Source organism: Zalophus californianus, chromosome 13 (genome assembly GCF_009762305.2).
Source record: "Zalophus californianus isolate mZalCal1 chromosome 13, mZalCal1.pri.v2, whole genome shotgun sequence".
In the NCBI taxonomy this organism is placed as follows: Eukaryota; Metazoa; Chordata; class Mammalia; order Carnivora; family Otariidae; genus Zalophus; species Zalophus californianus.
Genome location: NC_045607.1, coordinates 52,192,575 through 52,208,017, shown reverse-complemented (window position 1 = coordinate 52,208,017; position 15,443 = coordinate 52,192,575). Strand labels below are relative to the sequence as shown.

General features: G+C 38.8%; 1 long non-coding RNA gene across 2 annotated transcripts in view; it reads left to right on the top strand.

Annotated features, from left to right (window-relative positions):
• The window catches only part of LOC113935075, a 76,543-nt gene that overhangs the window by 40,452 nt on the left and 20,648 nt on the right, over positions 1–15,443 (top strand). Inside the window, exons 3-4 of one of the 2 annotated variants that reach the window (XR_003523890.1) lie at positions 4,630–4,769; positions 5,394–5,484. This is a non-coding gene — a long non-coding RNA (uncharacterized LOC113935075). Of the gene's footprint in view, positions 1–4,617; positions 4,770–5,393; positions 5,485–15,443 lie in introns of both variants that reach the window. The other variant, XR_003523892.1, reaches the window with a different exon arrangement.

Sequence of the window (15,443 nt, the reverse complement as noted above, 5' to 3'; positions counted from 1 at the left end):
GGTATTCACCACTTACTAGATGTGTGAACTTGGACATATTTCTTAACTTCTCTGTGCTTTAGTTTCCTCATCTGTAAAAGAGAAGGTAATAATAATACCTACCCCACAGAGATGAGGTAGATTATAAATGACTTAATATGTGTAAAGTATTTAGAATGGTGCCCGGCACATAGAAAGCCATAAATATAGATGTCTGCTGTTATTACCTGTTATCCATATGGAAATGCCAAGCCAGCAGGTGAATATAGGAGTCTGAAGGTCAAGGAAGAAGGGAGATTAGACTCAGATAGTTTTGAGACAAGTTATGATATGAATGAGATCACCCAGAGAGAGTCTGGTGTAGTGCTGTCCCATAGAAATGTATTTTAAATACATATGTAGTTTTCAATTCTGAAGTGAAAAAAAGAACCAATGACATTTAAAAACTAAAGAGAAATACTTGAAATTAATGTTGGTAATATATTTTATTTAACCAAACATATACAAAATGTTAGCATTTCAGTATGTATTCAATATAAAAAAATTAATTTACCTTCTTTTTTTTATATGAAGTCATCTAAATTTGGAGTGTATGTTCACTTATAGCACATTTCAGTTTGAACTAGCACATGTCAAATGCTCAAAAGCCACATGTGGCACAGCTCCTGGACAGTGCTGGGCTAGAGTCAGAAAAGCAGAAAAACCAGGAAAAGTCTCTGAAAAACACTCATAATTAAGGCTCTGGACCAGGACAGAGAAACCAGAAAGAAAGAAGAGTTTTAAGCATTCTGAGAGCGTGGTGCTGCAGACATCCAGGTCATAGAGAGTTTTCAGTAGATTTAGAGTTTCAGATATAGCAGCCAGTCCCGTAAGAACAAGTCTATAAAATGCCCACTGAATTTGGCAAACCAAAGGTTGCTGGTGACCTTGAAGGGAATTGTCTTTGTAAGAAAAATGGTAGCCAAAGGATTGATAAGAATGGGTTTACAGTTGTGCTAGAAGGAGAGCTGAGGTCATGGGCAATTTTAGAAATTATTAGGGAGGAAGAGCATATACCAGAGTTTCTCACTTTACATCTGCAAGGAAGGACAAGTTCAAAAGTGTCATAATCACTCACACACTCACTCACTTCGTCTCTCTCTATCCCTTTTTCTGGACGTCAGTACCCTTTTACCAGTATCGTATTGTCTCAGCCACCTCCTTTGCACATGTACCAGAGAGATCATGTTTGGCCACAGGTGTCATTAATGCTGAAAAATATTTGTCTGTCTAGCAAATTTTTAAAGCAGCCAACTTGTACACTTGCTCTTTACTCATCAACATTCATTTCCCTCTTTCTCCTTTCCGCAAGCCTCTTATTTCCACATTGGGATCCCTGTGATTCTACTGATGAAACATGTGACCTGAATCATTCCTTCTCCTTTGACACATAGGTTAGTTCCTATGCAACATTTGACCCAATCCTAACAATTACAGGGAATCTGAGGTTTTAATGTTAGAATAAGGGTGTTCTCGCTCCCTCTAGATGGTGTGGCATGCAGATATGAAACCTAAAATGATTAAAGTTGTACTTGCTCCACGAGGAAAAGCAATCTGAGGATAAAGTGAACACAGGGAGGGGCAGAGCCAAGAAAATCACAGAGAAATGAAGCCGGAGCCCTAGTGATAAGAAACTAGTTCAAGCCATGCCTACAGTCTTTCTTGGGGAATTTTCTAATGTGAACCAATAAGTTACCTTTATTCTTTAAACCAGATTGAATTGCATTTTTTATTATTTGCAGCCAAAAAATATCTATCCCAAAGCTTGCCATGTGCCAGCATTTTTGCTAGAATCTTGAATCATTTTACTACTTAAAACTCTTAAACGTTTCCTCTTGTCTGTAGTGATGCTGGTAATGAATTTAATCACATACAGGACAAAATCTAAGCTTCTTTTTAAGGGGTTTCAAGGTCAGCAATGCCCTGCATAACGTATAGCCTTGCCTACTTGTTCAGATGCATCTCCCTATGGCATTTTATCCTTTGATAGTAATGAACTATTTATAATTTTCCAAACACATTCTGGAGGTTTTAAAATATGGCCACACGTTATTTGAAATTCCTCCAATTATGATGTGATAAACATGTCTCATTTCCTTGAATCCTTATGACAACATTGTGAGCTGATGACTGTGTTGACCAAGAGATTATAGCAGAATGATGCTTACGTGGCTTCCAAAACTAGATCACAAAAGCTGTGCAGCTTACTCCAGGTTTTTCTGGAATATTCACTCTCTAGAAGCTTCCTTCCCATACTGTGGGACTCTCAATCCACGCGGAGAAGTCATGTGTAGATCCTCCTATCCACAGTCCCAGTTGAGCCCAGGCTTAGAGTCATCCTGACTCAAGCACCAGAACGTGAGTGAAGAAACTTCCAGATGACTCCACTCCTCTGGCATCTGAGCCACTCATAGCCATTTATAGATTTCTGCAGTGTTTCTAGATGAAGCCCAAGACCTTATGGAGCTGAGATAAGCTGTTCCTGCTCTGTTCTCTCTGAATTCCTATTCCACAAGCCAACAAACATAATAAAATGGTTGTTATTTTACACTACTAAGTTTGGGATCCTTTGTTACACACCAGGAGATAATTAGAACAGATTTCGGACTTCTGTTAGTTAGAATTTGCATCTATGTGGCAGTAATACCCACCTCATTGAAGTCTTCCTTCAACTCCTCAACAGGCTTATGTTTTCTGTCTTCTGTGTTTTTTAAGTGCCAGCTCATAAATTATCTGTTTCTGCACTGGAGTATAAACTCCTTGAATGTAGGAGCATGTCTTTTTGGCTTTCTATCCTCAGGGTCAAATTGCAGTATCTATCACATAGTAGTTATCTAATAAGTGTAATAAAATGATATTTTTTGCTGGAAGTATTACAGAGTTCAAGTGCAACACTGTCAAGAACTGTGAAGGGTCTGATATTTTACCCTGTGAGTTGGATAAATACCCAGTTCTTCCCTCCTGTGTTTCTCCTTTAATCTCACACTGCTACTCTCTTAAAACACTTCTGACACCAGATGTATGGGGATTTTTCCCCACAGCTAGCAAATCTCTGTGACACAAGATGCGTATCCTAGAATTTAATTTAATTATGACACTAAGTGGACATACTATCAGAGTCCACACAGGTTAAGGGCTCAGTCCCACGAAACCACTGCCCACTTCAGATGCCAATTGCAAGTAGGAGGTCCCCAGGCTACAAACTGGAGGCTCCCAGGACCTTAGCCCCCTTTCATTTGGTTATTCCCTAGAATTGCTCACAGAGCTCAGGGAAACACTTACTAAAGTGTACCAATTTATTAAAGGATATGATAAAGGACACAGATGAATAGCCAGATGAAGAGATACATAGGGTAAAATCTGGGAGGGTCCCAGGCACAGGAACTTCTGTCCCCGTGGAGTTGGGGTGCATCTCCTCCTGGTATATGGATGTGTTCACCAACCTGAAAGCTCCCTGAACCCCATACTATTGGGATTTTATGGAGGCTTTCTCATGTAGGCATGATCAATTATTAACTCCTTTACTAGTCCTTCCCCCCCAGTAGCAGAAATGGGGGCATGAGACTAAAAATTTCAAGCTTCTAATCATGGCTTGGTCTTTCTTGTGACCAGAAGCCATGCAGGAGACCAGGCAGAGCCCCCTCATTTTGTTCTAATAAAAAAGATGCTCCTGGTGCTCTTATCATTCAGGAAATTACAAGGGTTTTAGGAGCTATGTGTCAGAGTCCGAGTATAATGACCAATATAGATGTATTTTTTTCTGTTATCTCATTAACCTGCCACAATTTCACGGGTGTTGGCAGAAGACATGAGTCTTCTAGATCAGAGACAAAAGAATATATTCTTCATGACAATAGTGGTAGCTAAATTGTTAGGCTTTCTGCCCATTCTCCAAGCACCGGTTCCTTCTAGGTGTTGCACATAGGGCCAGGTAATGCCTGAACATGCAGTACACTGAATTATGGGAGAAGAACCCTGAGCTTAGGGAACCCGAATCTTTTATAAAGGTCAGTAAACCTACCTGCCCTTTGCCCTGGAGAGACACATTATCTTGATTATACTAGACAGTAAACAAACCTGTCCTCTGCTGTGGAGAAAGAGACTATGTCTTCCAAGGCTATTTGCTCAAACAGCCTTGAACAGGTAGTTTGAAACAAAGGGAATCATTCTGCTGGCAGGATGAACAGAAATGTGAGAGACCCATGGATATTTGTCTCCCCCAAAACTCAGAAGATTTATCAGTCATATAGTTATTTTTTAGGCCATGAAAATCTTCAAAGAGAAGATGATAACTTAAACTGAGTCTTGAAATATATGAGTAGACATTACGAGGCAGATGGTATTAGTGGGAAGTTTCATGAAGCAGGAACAATTTGAACAAAAGTATGGAGGAATGATGACTTTGGAAAATTGAAAATGGTTTGACATGGATGCATTGGAGGGCAAAAGGGAGGGAGGGGTCTAATGTGAGATGGATGAGGAGGTAAGCCAGAGGCAGCTCACAGAAGGTCCTCTATGGCATGCTGACAGATGTATACTTTATCCTGTAATAAACAGGGTGCTGGTCAAGGTTTTTAAGCAATTCAGGCATGTGATCAGATTCCTTTTTAGAAATATACATCTAGCTGAGACCGAAAGGGCATTCTGGACTGAAAGAACGGCGTGGATATAATGGAGACATTCAAGTGCCAGCAAATTGAGGGAACTGTAGCAGATCTCTGAACATGATGGTCAGTGCAACACTCATCAAAGTGAGTATTTATTAAGAGTGATTTAACAGCTTTCAATCAGTTACCAGGTGCCAATTGTTAAGCTGGGACATAATCTGGGGAAGTCTAAGGCTACGCCATGTTAAATTAGGCTAAGCTAATTTATGTCTGAATAATCCATAGTGAAAGAAAAGATTCGAGTTGGCAATTAGGTGTTCTCTTAACTGCCTACTTTGATTGATTGTGATGGGCCACCTGGAACATGGTGTTAAGTATTTTCAGCCCAGTTCTGGGCTCAGTGGAAAAGAGGGATATCCTTACACAGTTTTGCCTGCTACAGCAAAACAATGGTGAGTAATGATACATTTGCTGGCAATGGGCTGGGGGCAAGGTTTGCTCAAAGCTTATTACTGACAAATTGAAACCTATACAGGGGGCGGGCCCTGTGGCAGGAGTAGTTGTATAAATATGGGGAGGTGATGAGGTACATTAGGTGGCAGAAGTGAACAGACGAGATGGAAACAGGGGTGCTTCGGGTTTATATCCAAGGTCTAGACCCAAAATATGAGATAAGGGAGGCAACAGCCAGCTTGGGGATGGAGATGCTGTCAGATTATACCAAAGGGGTCAGTTATCAATTAGAGATTTTTTTTTTTTCTAATGCAGTGACCTGGGTCCTGCTGCTCCAGACCCAGTAGTTTGGTCCTGGCACTTGATGGCAGTGGATACAAAACTGACACAAGATAAGGATATCAAGGTCAGTACCTAAGGAGGCAGAGGATGTGTCTTCTTTGGTTCAGGATTCTCTAACTTTTCTCGAGAGTAAGCATTTTCACAACGTGAGTATGCAGTGTTATTCAGTAATATTTAATTTTGTTATGGAGGATAAGAAAAACAAATGGGATGGACAAAACTCAAAGTGTGTCAAATGACTTGCAAGATATAGATAAAATTAATTAGATGGGTTAAGTATAGATAGTAAGTTATCTATAAGACATTTAAAAAATAGAATAGTTGGAATATACAATAAAAAGGATAGAACCAAAAAAGTGTTTATATGTGTGTGTGTGTGTGTGTGTGTGTGTGTGTGTGTCTATAGATATATATGAAGGAAATTACAAGGGTTTTAGGAGCTCTGAAAGGTAGAAGGACCAAGAGGCACAAAATATTCATAATACACTAAATAAACATGAGGCACATGAAGCATTCAATATTCAGTACTGAGCACTCAATATTGAAGCACCCAGTATTAAATCAGCCACTCACTGATGATATCACTCTGGTCCTGTGTTACCTCTGCCCCAAAAAAGTTGCTCAGCAGGCATGCTATATTCTTTTTCTTGCATCATTCAAGCATGTGTTTGTTCTAGTCACCTTCCATCTTCTAAGACCCTTTATTTAAACCTGATACTGATCCTTAAACTACACCATCAGTGGAGAAGGCTGATGTGGCAGGAAGACAAGAAATATGAACACCATAACCCAGAATGCATATAGTGTGGTCCTTCCATCCATTCAAAACTTTAAACATGTCACTCCATTTTTTTCCTGGCTTCCATAGAATCTGATTAGAAATGTGTTCTACAGTTGAACAACATGGGTTTGAACTGCATGGCTCCACTTATATGCAGATTTTTTTTTCAATAAATACAATACAGTACCATAAATGTATTCTTTCCTCCTTATGATTTTTCAAAAAATATTTTCTTTTCTCTAGCTTACTTTACTATGAGAATACAACATATATATAATACAAATAACATATGAAATATGCATTTATGTTATTGATAAGCCTTCTAGTCAACAGTACGTTATTAGTAGTTAAGTTTTCAAGGAACCAAAAATTATCCATGGATTTTCAGCTGTACGGGTGGTCAATGCCCAAAACTCCCATGTTGCCCAAGGGTCAACTATACTATAATTCTTATGTAATGTTGTTGGTTTTTTCTCTGACTTCAAGATTTTCTCTTTATCTCGTGTTTTCAGTAGTTTGAATATGATGTGTGTGCGGTGCTGTATTTACCTAGTTTGGTATTCCCTGAGCTTCTTGGATCTGTAGGTTGATATATTTCATTAATTTAGGAAAATTCTCTGCTATTATATCTTCAAATATTTCTTCTGTCCAATTCTATCTTGTTCTACTGGGATTCCAATTACAAGTATGTTATACAATTTGATATTGATCCATAGCTCTTGAATGGTCTATTCTATTTTTTTAAACATCTTTTTCCTCTTGGTATTCCAGTTTGTGTAATTTCTATTCTCCTTTTCTTGGGTGTTTCAAATCTACCAAAAGAATTCTTCGTCTCTGTTTTCATTTCTAGCATTTCATTTGATTGTTTCTTATAGCACACTAGAGTTTTTAACATGTTAATTGTAGTTAAGTTCCTTGTCTGACAGTTCCAATATCTGGGTCATATCTGCATTTATTAACTGCTGTGTCTTTTAACAAGAGTGCTGTTTTTGCTTGCTTCTTTGTGGTGAGTTTTGATTGAAAACTGAGCATCTTGTGTGGGAAGTAGCATTCATGCCTGAAAGTAGACATGCCCTTTCTTTTGCTAGCCCTTTAGTGTGGGGTATTGAGGCAGTTAGTTGGGAGTTGAGCTGGGTTTGTGTTTTATTGTCACTAAAGTTACCTTCAGTACAGGTTTCAAATCTTTCTAGCTTATCTTGCACTTAGGCTGGGGGCTGGTTTGCTGGAGGGTTTTTCTCAGTGTCTCCCCCACCCTCAAAATTAGGTCTTCCCTTTGTGCCTGCACCTCAGAGAGGGAACTCCCTCCTTGCTATTGCCCTTCCCTTAGCAGTAACTGCTCTTACTTGTTATTCAGAGCTTGTTAGCCTGATGGTGGGGGCTGGGGAGTTGAGTTTTCTGGTTCAATCTCAGTCTTAGAGGCGATGTTTCTAGGTCATTTTCCTGCCCCCCCTGCGAAAAGCAGAAGTTTGTTTGCTTGTGTGTTTGGTCCTTTCTCCCAGCTGCATAGGTGCCCTGTAGGTGACAGGGTTTATTACTCTTTTCCCAGTGACTTTGGCTTTTATTTCTCAAGGGGAAAGGGACTAGGTTGGGCATTGTCTCTTTCCAGCAGTGGCGGTTCTGCTCTCCCAGGCCTGTATTTTCTCTGTCTCTCCTATCTCCAGACTTTCATGTGGGTACTGAGTGTACTGAATGAGATCCTTAGAGAAAAGCTCACAAGTGTGTGCAAATTCCTCTTGTCTCTGTGGCTCCTAGGGATTATATAATTTTTTTAAAAAGATTTATTTATTTATTTGAGAAAGGGAGCACGAGCGGGGGGGGGGGGGGCAGAGGGAGAGGAAGAGAAAATCTCAAGCAGACTCCACACTGAGTGTGGAGCCTGACATGGGGCTCGATCTCACAACTTGAACTGAAACCAAGAGTCGGACACTTAACCAACTGCACCAACCAGGTGCCCAGGAATTATATAATCTTATACAAGCTCACACTCAGCCTTTAGCAGTCCAGTAAACATTTTTAGCTAAAATAAATTCTTTTTACTAGATTGTATGGATGGCATCTCACATCTGCCCTGGGTGAGCAAGTGCTTGTGACCCATCTGTTCTTGGACATACCTGTTTTTTTTGGTTTTTTTTTGTATTTTGGGTTAGCTGGTTGCCTTGCAACCTCAGCTATCTGAAGCATTCAAGAAGTAATTTTGCAGATTACCCAATTTTTTCTGTTGTAAAGGTGGGAATGATGCTCTTTCCAGCTCTCTAAATCCTGAGTGGAAGTTTGCACCATATCCTAAGGGTGTTAACCTACCCCAGCTCTTTCCCCTTGATTCTCATTGTATCCTTTAAATTGATTTAATAAAATATGAGGTTTGAACATTTTAATTTGATCTGTGAGCCTCTCTGTGCCTTAACATCCATGAGACTTTGCCTGGTAAAGTACTTCTAGGCTCTTACTGCATCAGTGTAATTTTCCACATAGCAACTATTAGCTTGGTGTGGACAAGTCTCCTCTCTGTTGAAATTATTTCCTGAGATTCTGAGTTTTGCACTGGGGCATTTTTACTCATGAGTTTATAGATGTACTGGAGAGCAATACACTTCGCTACACTTTCACACATAAAACATTTCATCATTAAGACACCTCTATAGTTGAGTGAGCCAGTTCCTTATAATAAATCTCATTATGTAGATAGATAGATAGATAGATAGATAGATAGATAGATAGATAGATAGATAGATAGATAATCTGTTCTATTTTTATGTTTCTCTGGAGAACCCTGCCTAATACAATAGATTATATTATTGTCACATCTAGGTTTAACCTTGATCTCTCTATTTACTCCTATTACATAACACATATCCCCAGTCAGACTAGGAGTGACTTCCTCATTATTCCCATGAGCATTTGAGTGGAGCATCCATTACTGTCATGTTTAATACTGGTTGACACATATAATTATATAACTTTATGTTTGTATCTCCATTATTAAGTTGCATTTTTTTAAAAGATTTTATTTATTTATTGGAGAGAGAGAGAATGAGAGATAGAGAGCCCAAGAGGGAAGAGGGTCAGAGGGAGAAGCAGACTCCCTGCTGAGCAGGGAGCCCGATGTGGGACTCGATCCCGGGACTCCAGGATCATGACCTGAGCCGAAGGCAGTCGCTTAACCAACTGAGCCACCCAGGCGCCCTTAAGTTGAGTTTTGAAGGGAAGAGTCTCCCCTTATTTGTCTTTTTTACCCCCAGTGTCTAAAACAACCATTAAGAAATTCGGTGAGGGAGCACCTGGCTGGCTCAGTCGGTATAGAGTGTGACTCTTGATGGGTTGTGAGTTTGAGTCCCATGTTGGGTGTAGAGATTACTTAAAAATAAAATCTGTAAAAAAAAAAAAGAGGGGTGCCTGGGTGGCTCAGTTTGTTAAGCATCTGGCTCTTGGTTTCAGCTCAGGTCATGATCTCAGGTTCCTAGGATCAGGCGCCATGTCAGGCTCCATGCTCAGCAGGGAGTCTGCTTGAGATTCTCTCTCTTCCTCTCTTTGCCCATCCCCCTGCTCTCTCTCTCTCTCTCTCTCTCCCCCTCTCTCAAAATAAATGAATAAATATTTTAAAAAATAAAGTATTAAAATTAAAAAAATAAAAGAAATTAGTGAATGTTTATAAACTGGCCATATATAATATTTGCTATGAAAGTTATTGTTTGGATCCTGTGATTGTGTATGTGCCTGGGTATCATAAACTGGCAAGTGCTTCTCAGATATTGGTTATTATTATTATTATTATTATTATTGACAAAATTGGCTTTGGTGGAAAGGCTAACATAATATGACTTTCATTTATATCAGTTATTCTGTGACAAAGTAATTATATCAGTAATCACTTTCATGCATTGAATGCTTACATAGCACAGTGGCTGACACACAGTGCATTTGGCTATGGTTATCTGAGGTGTAGAGTCGCTTGCTCTTATAGCAGATCTCTGGACCTTGAATTTTATATTCCTTGGCTCTGATCTTCATATTCTGCCTAGATTTGTCAGCTCTCTTCTGCCTTCAGGTACTGAAGCCTGCTTTTGTTCTTGTAAATGCTGCTGAGGTCACGCTTTACCCAGAATTGACCACCTAGAACATGAGGCTGCAACTGACTGCAGTGATGATGTCATCACTTATATCCATCACTTACGGATCAGAAACTCTTGAGTGTTGGTATAAATTAAGATTAAACTAAGACTTTTTGGTAGAAATTGACAAGCTGATTCTAAAATTTATATGGAATTGCAAGGGACCCAGAGTAGCCAAAATAATTTTAAAAGCAACTAATAAAGTTGAAGGACTCACACTTCTCAGTTTAGAAATTTGCCACAAAGCTGTGGTAATCAAGACAGTGTGGTATTGGCATAAGGATAAACATATAGATCAGTGAAATAGAATTGAAAGTCTAGAAAAAAACTTACATTTATGGAGTTGATTTTTGATGAGGGTGCCAAAACAATTCAATGGGGGAAAGAACAGTCTTTTCAACAAATGGTATTGGGACAGCAGGATATCCATATACAAGAGAATGAAGTTGAACCCTTACCTTACATTTACACATATTGGTTCAAAGTGGGTCAAAGACATAAATGGAAGAACTCAAACTATAAAACTGTTAAAAGAAAACATAGATATAAACCCTTGTGATCTTAGATTTAGGCAATGGTTTTTTAGATATGACACCAAAATTACAAATGACAAGAAAAAAAATTTGACTTCATCAAGATTAAATCCTTTGTGCTTCAAAGGACACCATCAAAAAAGTGAAAAGACATCACAGAAGGGGAGAAAATGTTTATAAATCACATATCTGATAAAGGACTTATATCCAGAATATATGAAGAACTCTTACAGCTCAACAATTAAAACAGAAACAATCCAGTCAAAAAATGGGCAAAAGAAAAGAATAAACATTTCTTCAAAGAAGATATACAAATGGCCGATAAACATGAAATTGTCCTCAACATCCTTTGTCATTAGAGAAATGCAAATCAAAACAAAGTGAGATACTATTTCACACCAATAAGGTAGGTATAATCCAAAGATAATAACAGATGTTGGGGAGGATATGGAGAAATTGCAACAATAATTAAATTGCTGGTAGGTTTCTAAAATAGGGCAGCCACTTGGGCACCTGGGTGGCTCAGTTGGTTAAGCGACTGCCTCCGGCTCAGGTCATGATCCTGGAGTCCCGGGATCGAGTCCTGCATTGGGCTCCCTGCTCGGCAGGGAGTCTGCTTCTCCCTCTGACCCTCCCCCCTCTCATGTGCTCTCTCTCATTCTCTCTCTCTTTCAAATAAATAAATAAAATCTTTAAAAAAAATAGGGCAGCCACTTTAGAAAACATTTTAGGACTTCCTCAAAATGTTAACATAGATTTACCATAAGACACAGCCATTGTACTCCTTAGGTATATATATCCAAGAGAATTGAAAACTAAGTCTACATAAAAACTTGTACACGAATATTCATGGCAGCATTATTCATAATAGCTCAAAAATAGAAACAACCCAAATGTGCACCAGCTAAAGAATGGATAAACGAAATGTTGTAAATCCATGAAATGAAATATTATTCAGCAGTAGAAAGGAAGTACTGACACATGCTGCAAAGTGAATGAGCCTTGAAAACATAACGTTAAGTGAAAGAAGCCAGTCATGAAAGGCAACATATTGTATGATCCCATTTATATGAACTGTCCAGTCACACCTCGTATCGACCCCCACCAGCCCTTAATGGTAGGAGGGGGAAATGGGGTGTGACTGCTAATTGATAGGAGGTTTCTTTTTAGGGTGATGAAAATGTCCCAGAATTAGATATTGGTGATATTTACACAATTCTATGAATATACTAAAACCTACTGAATTGTATACTGAAAAGGCTCAATTTTATATGTGAATTATATCTCAATAAAGCTTTAACAAAAAAAAAGATTAAGCTGAGATTTCCTTTTACTTCTTGGGGCACTTGAATTTGCACACCATAAGAGTTAGCTCTGAAGTGGTGTTGGTTCACTAGGCTTTCCCTCACTCCCCCACTCCCCTACCTCCCCAGACCTGATTCTGATGTTTCCATATGCTTTATTGGCATGCCTCAATCAGAATAGGTTAATGAAATATTTTGTCAATCAGCAACCATATTTTCAGACTTGTGAATGAAATACACACTATTAAGCTGCAGCAGTATGTTTCAATCTGTATCTAAACATTTCAATAGATTGATTACACTGGGTTTATTTATTTTTTTATTCGTTTATTTATTTTAGAGAGAGAGCCGGGAGGGGTGAAGGGCAGAGGGAGAGGGAGAGAAAATCCTAAGCAGGCTCTATCCCCGGCACGTAGCCCGACACAGGGCTCAATCTCAGGACCCTGAGATCACAACCCCAGCCGAAATCAAGAGTCAGACGGAGCCACACAGGTGCCCCGACCCTGGGATTTTATTTTCAAACCATTAATGTCACTAGGTCAGATATCTGGAATAATTAAGACTTTGCTATGCAGTAGTGTAACTCAACCTATTTTTTTAAAGATTTTATATTGATCATTAAAATTCTCCACACACAGCTACTTCACTGCCATTGCCCCCAAGAAGTTTCTCTTTCCAGAAACAAACATAGTATTGAATGGAGGAAAGCAACTTGTCTCTACTTGAAAGTCCTTCAAGTTGGCTTTTAAAATGAGGACTTAAATTTGCCCTCTTTCCCCAAGCTGTGTACCCACCAGGAGACTTGGGGCTAAAGTATAATCAGGTGGAATTCATTCTTGACATGTCCTGGAATTTCTTTCCTACTCTTCAACAACCTTTATTTCAACAACAGAGAACATAATATTTTTCTACTGGAAAAATATAATTTGAGTCTGAAATGAATGACACTGCACATCATCAGGCATATCTGGAAGGCTATAACCTAAACAGGGAACCTGTTTAAAATGTACACTAGACTCCTAATTTCTGTTTTGGTCTTCTGAGGCCTGTTGCTAAATCCCGTTCTACATTAGAAACACTAACCACACTCTCCACTTATCTGACAGACTGTAGAACAGTGGAGAATACAAATTCTGCTTGGATATCATGTCTTCACTGTATATACAGCAGCCACACACAGTGATGGTCAGTAATGACTAAAATATGGCACTAGGTGCAATCCCCTCCATGTGAATTGAATTAATTGATTTATTAGGTGCAAAATAGCCAGGTGGATTTAAGCTAATTAAGAATTTGATTGCTAATTGCCAACAAGGGGGATTTTAAAAAAATGAGTAAGTTCAATATGTACTTGTAGCACATACAAACCACAGGCTGCCTCTAGCAAGGAATGTAGTGGTAATGTCTGAGTAGAAATAAAACGGCCTGTTTTCTCTGCGATCCATGAATGTTTCTGGTTAAGTCACCTCTTCTTGGTAGACACCCATAGGAAAACTGGGCATGACACATGCAAAAGAACATGTAAAGTTAAGAAGTATCCTCCCGGGGCACCTGGGTGGCTCAGTCGGTTAAGCATCTGCCTTTGGCTCAGGTCATGATCGCAGGGTCCTGGGATCAAGCCCTGCATCGGGCTCCCTGCCCAGCGGGGAGCTTGCTTGTCCCTCTACCTACCCCGCCCCCACTCATGCTCTCTCTCACTATCTCTCTCTCTCAAATAAACAAAATCTTAAAAAAAAAAGTATCCTTAAAAAAATAGACATATGAACTGTGAAATAGTAATAAATCAGAATTACCTGCCCTGCTAAAGGAATGACATGGACTACTATGTCATTACATATTTCTGTATTCATCCATTTATCTATCCTATGCATTCATTCACCCACCCATCTATCTAACCATTCATTCAAAGTTTGTTGAATATCTTATGTGTACTTTCATATCCTGCTTCTTTACTTGATACTTTATTTGAAGGATGTCAACATGCTAATAAAAGCACACCAAAATCCTTTTTTTTTTCAAACAGGTATTTAGGATTCATTATGCGCTCTGCAATGTGATAAGCACTTCACAAAGATAACTGCCTTAATCCTAGCAAAAAACTGCAGATGAAGAAAAGGGAAGTTTAGACATGTTATGTGTCCAAGAATACGAATCTGCTAAGTGGTACAACTGGGATTGAAACACAAGCCATGTGTCTCCACTGCTCTCATACTTACTGATTCCCCTATGCTGCCATTTCATAAACCTTTTTAATGGCTATATCATATTTCAATGTTTTGATATACTATAATTTATGTCATTATTCCCCTGTTTTGGGGTATGTAGGTTGCTTTTTCTTTTGGCTATTAAGTAAATATTGCTGTAGTGAGCACACTTATATATCAATTATTCACTTTTCTGATTATGTCTTGTCCATTTGTATATCTCCTTTGGAGAAATGTCGATTTAGATGCTTTGCCTATTTCTAAACTGGGTTGTCTTTTTATCATTGAGTTGTAAAAGTTTTTTATTCTAGCTGCAAGTTCCTTATTGTGTATATGCTTTGCAAATATTTTTTCCCATTCTATAGGTTGTCTTTTCACTCTCTTGATAGTGTTTTTTAAAGAACTTCTAAGAGTTTGGAGTCTTACGTTAGGTCTTTGATGTATTTTGAGTTAATTTTTATATATGATGCGAGGTAACTCATTCTTCTACAAGTGGATATCCAGTTGTTCAGTACCATTTGTTGAAAAGGCTCTTCTTGCCCTATTGAGTCATCTTGGCATCCTTTCTAAAATCAATTGACCATTGATAGATACGTGGACTTATTTCTGGAATCATCATTCTATTCCATTGATCTACATGTTTATCCTTATGTCAGTACTGCTGTATCTTGATTAATTGCTTTGTAGTAAGTCCTAAAATTGGGAAGTATGAATCCTTCAACTTTTCTTCTTTTTAAAGTTTTGGCTATTCTGGGCACCTGGGTGGCTCAGTTGGTTAAGCGACTGCCTTCAGCTCAGGTCATGATCCTGGAGTCCCCGGATTGAGTCCCACATCGGGCTCCCTGCTCAGCGGGGAGTCTGCTTCTCCCTCTGACCCTCTTCCCTCTCGTGCTCTCTATCTCTCATTCTCTCTCTCAAATAAATGAATAAAATCTTTTAAAAAATAAAGTTTTGGCTTCTATATACTTGCCTTTCCATGTGAATTTCAGGATTAGCTTGTCAATTCATACGAAGAAGTCAGCTGTTATTCTGGTAGGTATTGTGTTGAATCTGTAGATCAATTTGGGGGACTATTGCCAACTTAACAATATT